Below are 10,937 nucleotides of genomic sequence, written 5' to 3'. Positions count from 1 at the left end.
AAGAAAGTATTTGCCGAAAAAAGGAATAACTGGGAACTATTTCGACGATTAGGACAATTAGGACGAAGCTAAGTTTGCAACTATGACGCCGGCTGGCAGGAGGTCTGAAGATGTAGGATACTTCTGTCATGTTGCGAATTCTCAAAATATCTACACTGTCTTGGTCTTCCTGTGATCGAGACTCAGAGAGGATGAGTTTACTCCGGATCAGGAAAGACATCCGCACAAGCATTGATCACAGTAGATGAATGACTTTTCTTGCTTGATTATTCAGATACTGACACTTTACAAATTAAAAAAAAACAACAACAAAACTACTACAATTTATCAAGTGTTTCGTTTTGATTGATGCACAATGTTAAAATGGCCTTAGGGAATTTCGCATCTAATTAAACGTATCATGTTATCAAACAGAATGGCATTAATATACTTCAAACAAGGATACATCACCTATCATACCGATTTTGATTTGACCTACAGTATATACTATACATGTGACAGGTTTCTCAACCAGAATGAATTCCTATCCACTAAATGTCGATACAGTGAGCACAATGGCCCCTGGCCTTTTCATTTCTGGCTCACCGTAGGGAAGTCTATAGTACACCGCAGTGTCCGTCGTCCGTCGTCGTCGTTGTCTGTATCCTGTTTCAAAAACAGTGGCACGTTTCTTAACCGCAAGGGCTATGAAGTTGAAACTTTGTACACAAACCCCCAGGTCAGGTGACCACTGACGCTGACTTTCGGTCCGATCTGATTCTCGACTTGGCCACCAGCCCAAAAGTTAAAACCAAAAAGTTCGATATCTCGCTAAGCAACTCGTTTTCGCTTAAATTGTTATGGCAGGTACTCCTGGCAACGGTATATCAAATATCATACGGGGTTTTGATTTAACTTAATTTTCAAGGTCACAGAGGTCAAACGGCCTAAATTGGCCGTTTGGAGGTAACTATGGCACGTTTCTTAACTGCTGAAGCTATGAACTTGAAATTTGCTGCACATTATTCATTAAATAAGAAAACCTCTGACACCGAATTTCGGTCTGATCTGATTATCGACCGGGCCACCAGGGGGCAAAAGTCAAAACCTAAAAAGAGCGATATCTCGCTTATAAGCGACGCGTTTTCGCGAAAATGTTTATGGTAGTTACTCCTAGTAGGGATACATCACATACTGTCTTCTCCCACTTAACCAAGCGCCAGGAAAATGGCTCGAAAATGACTAAGTCCAGAAACATGGCAGTCTGTAGTTTTTACCCGTGGGCTGCAAACATTCAATATGACAGCCAATTATATTGATCAATGGTTATAGGAAGACAACCTTGTAAATGTTGTCAATTCAATAACGCATGGTCGCGGTCAGGGCCAGTAATCCCTGCAGTCAGGGTGATGATTATTGAAGTAACGTAAGTTCATGTAAATGGTTGACCAATCCAGAGTCTTTCAAATGAATTTATTTTATCTAATCGATTATGGAATCGTTTTCTTGTGGGGGAAATCCAATAAAGGGCACTTTCGTGTCAAATGTCATAATTGTTGTCTGCCATCTTGCTTTGACCACGTTCTTTTGGTAAGATGCACGCAATGCGATGGATTTTGTGGGTAGGCCTAGCAGGCACCCTGATGATGTTAACGTATGGAATGGAGCATGGAGATGATGTTGACAGCCCTGACCCTGATACCACTACTGATGATGATGATGATGATGATGATGATGATGATGATGATGATGATGATGATGATGATGATGATGTATATGATGCTAACCAGGCTGTACCTGGTGCATGTAGGCACCAGAAAAGCTACAGTCTCAATCAGAAGATTGACCTTATCGAGACATACCAATTGGAGCATGCTATAGGATTACGTCATGCTGAAACTGCGACATCCTTTGCTAGACACCACCGCATAGCACCGCAGACATTTAGACGTTGATTAAGCACACAGGATGACTTGTTTGCCCTCCGAGATAGATCAACTCAATACCATAGAAGACGGAGGAGACAACGGCAACACGGCACTGATGCACAAGGTAGTGTTTCTACAAGCATTATATTCCTCGCTAAATGAATTTCCTTCCTTGTTGGCCTTACTGACCGGAATAAGTCCGCTTCTGTGTCATGGACGGAAGAATAAGTCGCACTATACATCAAAGCGACTGACCCTGACCATTGCCTTTAACAATATCAGTATTATTGTTACTGGGACCTTTATTCCTAGGACTAACATTTCGTTCATACCTGTGGTTATCAGCAATCAATATTTCCAAAGATGTTAAACGTGTTAGCTTTTTTATTTCAGCATACTGGCCCGAAATGGAAAACAATTTGAACACCTGGCTCCTTGAGCGCCGAAGACTTGGTTTCCCTGTTTCCGGTGAGGATATTAAAGGGCAAGCTGAAAGAGAATTTCGGCAATGGTGCGCAGAGCTTCCGAACGAAGCGAAGGCCGAAAGACAAGAACAGAGACCCCTGCGATACCTTTTCCATGCATCTGCACATTGGCTTAGCAACTTTATGGAAAGGTGAGTTTCATTCCGCTGTTGCATGGATCGGCCTTAATGGATTGTATGCGGTGAATTTTAACAATATGCAAATTCCATTTAAGGAAACAAATCAGCTATCGAAGGAAGACCAAAGATTCAAGGGGGTTACCTGATAACGCCCAGGCTTTGGTTGCCGACTACCGGGGAGATTTTGCCGACCTCATCAGAGACGCTGATTTTGATGTCATCATGAACATGAATGAGACGTTCGTGTTGTTTGATATGGTGCCAAGATCAACAATGGAAGCGACTGGGTCTCAGAATGTTGACATTAGATCATCCCAAGGAAACCCGAAACCTGGATGCACGGTGACTCTAGTAGTTACGACAGACGGACGAAAAGGATGAGCCGAGGTCAACTTCAGAGGCTTGGCACCAGATGGTGACGTCATTCGGCAGCTTCAGGCGAATGCTCCAGACAATGTGCGAGTGAGTATTGGCATAGAATACAAGTCCGTGCTTGTAGTACAGGACATGTACCTGACGTCATCAGTGTTGTCATTGACGGTTATTCTAGTTAATGGTAGTATTTTTTAGGAAAATCAGAACTTCTTTGACTAAGATTGTTGTAGGTTTGTCATGGATGCAACCAAAGCATTGTGCGTGTCTGACTGTTCAGAAAAGTAATGTAAATGTTCATACTTGTTGTTTATTTTTCCAGGTAACTGGTAGTCCACAGGGTTGGGCCCGACACCAATCGCTAATCGAGTGGTTGCAGGCCCTGGTTGTGCCATTTGTAGCAGGGGCCACGTTCCTGTTACTTTTAGACAGATATCCGGCGCATCGAAATCAGCAATTTCGTGATGCAATCACCGCAGAGAATGGGACAGACACTTTCATTCCAGGACGATGTACTTCGCTACTGCAGCCCTTGGACTTGACCGTAAACAGGAGCTTCAAGTGTCACCTGAGGACCATTTGGAAAGTGTGGAAAATCGGCCACACTGATGATCAAGGACATTGTGAGCGGATCACCAGGCGGGATGTGGTCAGGATGATCAGCCTCGGCTGGGAAAGGGTCACACAACAGACGATTATGAACGGTTGGAGAGCCAGTGGCCTAGTTCCTGAGGACGATGACGAAGTCGGGGAGGGGGTAGAGATGGTAAATGATGAGCTTGAGCAGTTTGTTGAGGAGATTGAGTTTTCGGAAGGAGAAGAGGATGATGATGTTTTTGATGATGACGTGTAAATCCCGTTTGGATAATAAAATTGATTGGTAAATTGATAAGTAAATCTTTTCTTTAATTTATTCGTTAACAGCAAGACTTCTTTATTGGGACATTCTGCAGACCCATGAAGCTGGATTTATTATAGACCCTAGATTAGAAATTTCTGGTCAACGAACACTATAGGCATAAAATGAGGACGCTAGTTGTATTGTATTCATTCATTCAGTACAGGACTAACCCATGTCAATGTTCATGTCTTTTATCCACTTACGTGGAAGGCATTGGCATTGCCCACGAAAAGGGAGTCAATTATCAGCTGTGGCTGTTCTTTCTAATGTTCGCCTGCCACCAGTAAAATCGGCCTATTCATTTGGACTTAGTCATTTTACGATTCAGCCGCGCTCGGTTAAGTGGGAGAAGACAGTATTAGACGGAGTTTTGATTTGACCTAATTTTCAAGGTCGCGGAGGTCAAATGGCGTAAATTGGCCATTTGAGGGTAACTATGCGCGTTTCTTATCTGCTGAAGATATTAACTTGAAATTTAATACACATTATTCCCTTAATTAGATAACCTATGACACCGAATTTCGGTGCGAAAACTCATTACTTCAAAGTAATGAGTCTTTGATATATGCTCACTCATGAATACTAGCATTTCAGAACTTGATTCATTGTCATGGCCTATGAATTCTAAAGTAGACGAAGCAAATATACCCTGCACCAAGTCCCACAACAACTGATAAACACAGCCGTACATTGAACGTCATGAAGACAAGCATCACTAGCCTAACTGTAAACGTAGCTACTGTCAAACACGACCTCGGGAATTGGCGGGGGCGCACAATGACTCGCCCTCCGAAATGTCGCTGCAAAGGCGTGGAAGTATTGGCCCCGGGTTATCCGGAGTCACGGGTGTTTGCGGTCGTGGTGCTGGCGACTCATCATGATCATCAGATCTTCCCCAACCGTCTGGCGAATCAAAAAAGACGATGGATAATGAAAAATGGCAAATAAACATCCAGTGACATCTATTGCCTGGTATCAGTCTGCGAATGGGCCTAATCAAGAAATAATTTTGTTTTTGTTTCGAAAAGGTGAAGAGGTCATCATTGACGGTAGGTGTCGGCCATCGGAATGTGACGAGGCCTTGTGCTATCAAACAATATGAAACAGCAAAGAGAAGCTGTATATACTAGGAGAAAATACTATTACTTTGAGATGGTATAACATCGTGCATGCATTTCAGGGCGCAGTCGTTCAAAACAAGTTTTTTCACTTCTAAAGTGATTAACTGAAGGAGATAGGGCCAAGTTAAGTTAACGCCAGCGTTAGTGACAAAATTTGTTCTGAACAACCAAGCAAAGAGCCAAATACCTCATAACATTACACGAGGGAGACCAGTTGTGATTAAGCGCGAGCTCACAATCGAATCACGTCTCGATCGGAAGAATCACCGCTGTTTTGCCTTGCGCACTTTAAGGACACTATCAATCCAAATTTCCTCGTCCACCGAATTAGGCGAAAAATTGAGTGGAGGTTCCGTGCATCTGATGTCTTTTGCTCAGGGCGAGCAATAAAAGACACCACCAAGTGAGCATGCCGATTTTAGGCGTTCAGTGTTCGTCAGTCCTAAAGTCTCTTCATTTCTTATCGAAGCAACCGATTATATTCAACTAAGAAATATTTCCTCGATTTGCATGCATAGGTTGCTAGATGAAAGTGAAAAACATGAGTTCATTGGATTTCGTCGAAGAAGCAGTCGCTAGGTCTATAGACATAATAGGTGCCCAACGGCAGTGACAAGTAAAAAATGCCCATTCAGCGCGGATACGGTTCTGAAATTGCACATCCACTGCCCCCTTCCTTGATCGACCGCTCCTCCGTCAATAGAAAGATTCAAAGATGCTTTTACAAAGGGACATTATCATTTTCGAATTCAAAGACATTTCCTTACCCGTTAACAGCAACCATACGACGACAATCCCAATTTCAATATTCTTGATTATGAATACATGTTATTTCAGCAGAAAATTTCTGTTTTTGACCAGTGTTGAGAAATTTCGACACATCTTTTAGCTTGTGTATATAGACCTGTGCTGTATGAGCCGACTTGCCTGCAGCTGATAAGGCTTAAAGCTCTGTACACACTGACAACATTTTCGGTAACATTTTCGGAAACATCTCGGCAACACACCTGGGCAACAGAAATTTGGCCCTGTGTACACATGACAACATTCGACAACATGTTGGGCAACTTGTTATCGAATGTTTCTGAGAAAATGAGGATTTTGGACGGAAATTCATAAACAACATTTGAGCAACATTTGGCCAACATGTTACCGAATGTTTCCGAACTGTACACACTGCCAACATTTTCGATAACATCGCACCTGGACAACATGTTGGCCAACATGTTTCCCAAAATGTTGTCAGTGTTTACAGAGCTTTACACGTATGTCTTTTTAATATCTGACGGCTAAGCTCTGTACACACTGACAACATTTTGGGAAACATGTTGGCCAACATGTTGTCCAGGTGCGATGTTATCGAAAATGTTGGCAGTGTGTACAGTTCGGAAACATTCGGTAACATGTTGGCCAAATGTTGCTCAAATGTTGTCGAAATAATACAAATCAATTTTGTTGCCGAGTGTTGTCGAGTTTTATCCAATCAGAAATAGGCCACAAATCACATGATCTACCTGAAGCCATGTGATGTAGTCAAAATAGCAGCCTCCAGCAAGGAATGGTTATTGAGTGAAGTTGAACAACTTATCGCAGTATGGGAAAGTTGTGCCTGTTTATGGGATGACAGTAGACAGGAGACAGTGGTAGGCCCCATGCTGGTCTCTCATATATATCCATGGTTTTGTCCACACTCTTTTCTCATCTTTACGTCTTCTTTACCGTCTTTCAATCAGGATACGTAAAATTATGGCAGAGCCCCCGACAATACATCTTCTTCTCTTGGAATCTTCCATTGTTTATGAATATCCGTCCAAAATCCTCATTTTCTCAGAAACATTCGATAACAAGTTGCCCAACATGTTGTCGAATGTTGTCATGTGTATACAGGGCCAAATTTTTGTTGCCCAGGTGTGTTGCCGAGATGTTTCCTAAAATGTTACCGAAAATGTTGTCAGCGTGTACAGAGCTTTACTTGCCTTGGCTCAATGAATCATTGCCTTGAAACATCGATCCCAGCCAGCAGCACGGCCATGTGTGTCAGCAGATGACGAATGAACGGACGCGAGAGCGAAGACCCATTTGACAGGCAAATCAAGGTTCATAAGTACATAGCGACCACTAAGTTTCAGGGTGCGTATCAATAGAAGATCATCTTGAGAATTAGGGTTTGTTCTCACTCCTTCGTCATTACAAAACCCTGAGGAAAAGCAATGAAATCAAATGCGAAGGACGACAGTAGCCAATACTTCATGACACACCCGTACATAAAATGTATCGAGAGGGGGAGTTTAATTGAAAATCACTGGTTATGTTTCCCAAGATGATTAACTTTGTTAGGCTTATTGGACGCTCCCAATGGTTGTACCAGGCAGGGAATAGAGACTTACCGTCATTTCGATTCTTGGCAAAGTTGGCAGTTATTGCAATACTATAATTATCCCCTTTCGTTAACAAATAAAGAGGATAGTACAAGTGTTATAGGACTTCCTCCAAGGTTATTTCGTCACTTCCGTCATCACCAGCCGTATCGATAACAGAGAAACCGATTATGAGTTACCGTCACAACTTGCAGCTATGCAAATTACGTAATTCACTGTGGGAATCAATCAATGATCCAAAATGGTAATCCCACTTTAACACGATACCACTGAACAGTTGATGATGATCTCAGCCCATCAATGGCAATACTCGGGGCGCGTGTCATTTTCAATCTCCGTCAAAGAGGTTCTTCTCAATGTTGTTTTGGAGATAAAGGTGGCAAAAAATGAGCAAGTATTTTGATGCGTTGCTTCATAGTTGAATGTGTTTAACAGGTAACCTATAATGTCAGACGCAGAATCATGCTCGGAACATCCGGTATACCTCAGTTTGAAATTGTGTTCCACTTACGAAGTATAACAGTAAGTTTACTGTATTATTGGTGTATTGAAATGAAATCGCGTATACATGTAGAAATGAAATCGCAAAACAATGAGCAAGAACCACTCGGACTACTTGCTGCATAATGGTCCAATCAGTATTAAAATTGTACACGAATAAAAAAAACACGCGTTCTGGTAACGTTAATACGATAAACACTATGCTAACAGTAGCAACATGTAGGTCATGCTCATCATCTGCATGTGCTATCTGACTATTTGAACCTTTCTCAGGATGCTGGAGACTTTTTCTCTTTGTATGACTTCGGATGACCTGGTGTAGAATAGAACAGTTGCACAGAATTATTACAAGGAATGGCATAAACGATGATGAAAGTAGATCCATCCAGGTACAGCTGTTTGCCCAGAAATGGTTGTATGTAATTAATATTTGTTGGATAACACAGAAAAAATGCATATCTCGGGGTTTCGAGGTCGATTCTGAAGCAAATGAGTATTTGTGAATTTAGGAAAAACATACGAAAAACTGTTGTTAATATGACGATCGTTCATTTTCCTGTGCAGATAATCCTAGCTTTTAAAGGAAAGATTACAGAGATACACCTCTCAATGGTTAACAGAATTAAAGCTTAAAAATTGGTTGAAGAAACTTGTGAAGAAATAGTGGACAGGACATGCAAGTTATGTTAGAAGCCTTCAATCCACGTCAAAGGTATATACTAGAGCAGCCAGCGTCGTAGGCCAGTCCACAGGACCGCGGTGTCTGCGACTGCTGCAACAATAAGCAAGATTCTCGTCGAAGATTTACCAATCTTCCGTTTTAGAAGAACAGAAATGAATAAACTGTTGAGGCAGGTCCCGGTTATGATTAATACATGTAGAATGTATTCATAAAGGGTCGTCGTAAGACAATACTCCCAGAAGTTACTCGTATCCAGTTGACCCCCTCCCTCCTCGATCGTCGACATGGATGCATTTGGGGTATCCATGGTTTGATCTGTAAAGTTAACAATAAGCTGAAAAACATTGCTATCTACATGTATTTGATAATATTTTTTTCTGTGATGTAGGTGTAAAATGATGTTCTATTTCCTATAGTTTCAACTGAGAATGTCAAAGGCTTTAATATAAGGTCACTTCTTTCAATGCCATGTACTGGAATATGCTTTTAATCATAACATTAAGCAAATTTCCCAGAGCAGGCAGCGATTGTAATTGCTTAAAATGTCTCTAAATGGGCGAATTGGAGCCCCCCCCCCCCCTTACATCTGAATATAAATTATTTCGAATTTTAAGTAAATATTTCACGTCCAGGCATAAAATGTCGGAAGTTACTTGTCAGGTAAAATATTATTTCCCCGAGGCTTTTGGAGCCACCCTGCGACGGGAATCGGCTGTTCACTTTAATAGTGGCCACCTGGCCTTGTCGTGAGCATATCGAATCCGTTCCGGTGTTGAATGTATAACCAATCCGCAGTTCAGAGCTGCGTTTACATACTGTAACAATACAATCCGGTATAGGTGAGAATGAGTTATATTATTTGAGTAAAGCATTGGAATAATAAAATGTCTCGGTATATTTATATCAGTTACAACTCGGATAGAAATGAAATTAATTTTGACACATGATACGTTTAATTTGATGCGTATATTCCCCAAGGCAAAGAACCGTAGTCTAACATTATACCTACAGTGTGAATCAATAAAAAATGAAAACAATTCATGAATCATTTAATAGCAGTTTTTCTTATTTTAATTTGGTGCAATAATGTCATTTGATGACAGTATCTGATGAATAACCAAGCCAGAAAAGTCATTCATATGTTATCAATGCATGTGTGGATGTCTATCGTGATCCGGAGTAAACTCATGCTCTCGGTGTCTCGATCACGGGGAGCCCACGACAGAGTGGAGATTTTGAGATTTCGCAACATGACAGATGTATCCGGCTTACTGGACTTTGCGCAACGAAACGAAACGAGCGAAATGGGGGAGCGACCATTATGTTTTACCCCGGTACTCTAGCCTGAAAATTTGTTCGGACCTCGATCGAAGAAGGTACGACAAACAATTAATTAATCAAACCCTTATGAGGTTCATTCATTTGAAGTAGAGAGGGTAACGTACATTGTGTACCCAAATCAAACACACACGCAGTGCTTGCATGCATTGCAGAGAACGACTTTTGAGTGATGACCCACACCCACCCAGGCAGCTGAGACACATGTCTTGTTGGACATACCTACCGATTTTTACTAAATAAAAGCATAACTTCATCACACTTTTCGGGGTTGAAAATGTACTCACGTAAATTAACAAAATTATTGGAAGCTCAAATGTCTGAATGTAATGTATGCGCGTAATGTATACTCTCAGCGCGATTTATTTTTTCACACCAGCCGACGCCATTTTGTTTCCCATATTTGGCACACGCGTCATAATTTATTCATACGAATGAGGTTATGCACTCCAAAAATTAAATGGTGAAAACTAACTATTAATAGTTAAATGGTAACTACTTTGGGGCTTAGTATTGCACCGACTAATAAGTGGTTATTTTAACTATTTCAAAATAGTTAATAAAGTAACTACCATAAGTAGTTGATTTTTAACCATTTTATAGTTTCAATTTGAACCATTTTGATAGTGATCCTTACTACTTTATCCATCCAGATTAACTATTATGTACTTGTCGCTCCCTTTTTGGCGGATGGGCTAGTTAGGGTCATAATGAGGAAATCCGGGCTGTAACTGCTACTGTTTCTCTCAAGCCGACACCTGTTCGTCTACTTGAGATCGGCAGCAAGGAGGCCCGGATTTCCTCATTATGAGGGGTCCAAAATAACCAGTATTTTGGACAGTGTGAGAACAATGAGTGATAGAACTGATGTCCAAAGAGCCTTTTGAAAGTGCATTTGCTACATATTGCCAGGGTCATAGATCCCATCATTGGGTTGTATTTCTTAAAGGAGATAGCGTCCTACAACTAATTCTCAAAGAGATCAAGACTTATTGTACGGCGTTATCCTCTTTAAGCTAGGGTACACAACCATGTTGTCACTAAAAGAATTACCTTTTAATGAAAAACAAACACTAAACGCATTTAGTCTGATTACATCTACATGTATTTACAACAGAAATTTATCATTAACT

The sequence above is a fragment of the Lineus longissimus genome, chromosome 10, assembly GCF_910592395.1.
Source record: "Lineus longissimus chromosome 10, tnLinLong1.2, whole genome shotgun sequence".
Lineage (NCBI taxonomy): Eukaryota > Metazoa > Nemertea > Pilidiophora > Heteronemertea > Lineidae > Lineus > Lineus longissimus.
This window is presented reverse-complemented; position numbering follows the sequence as displayed.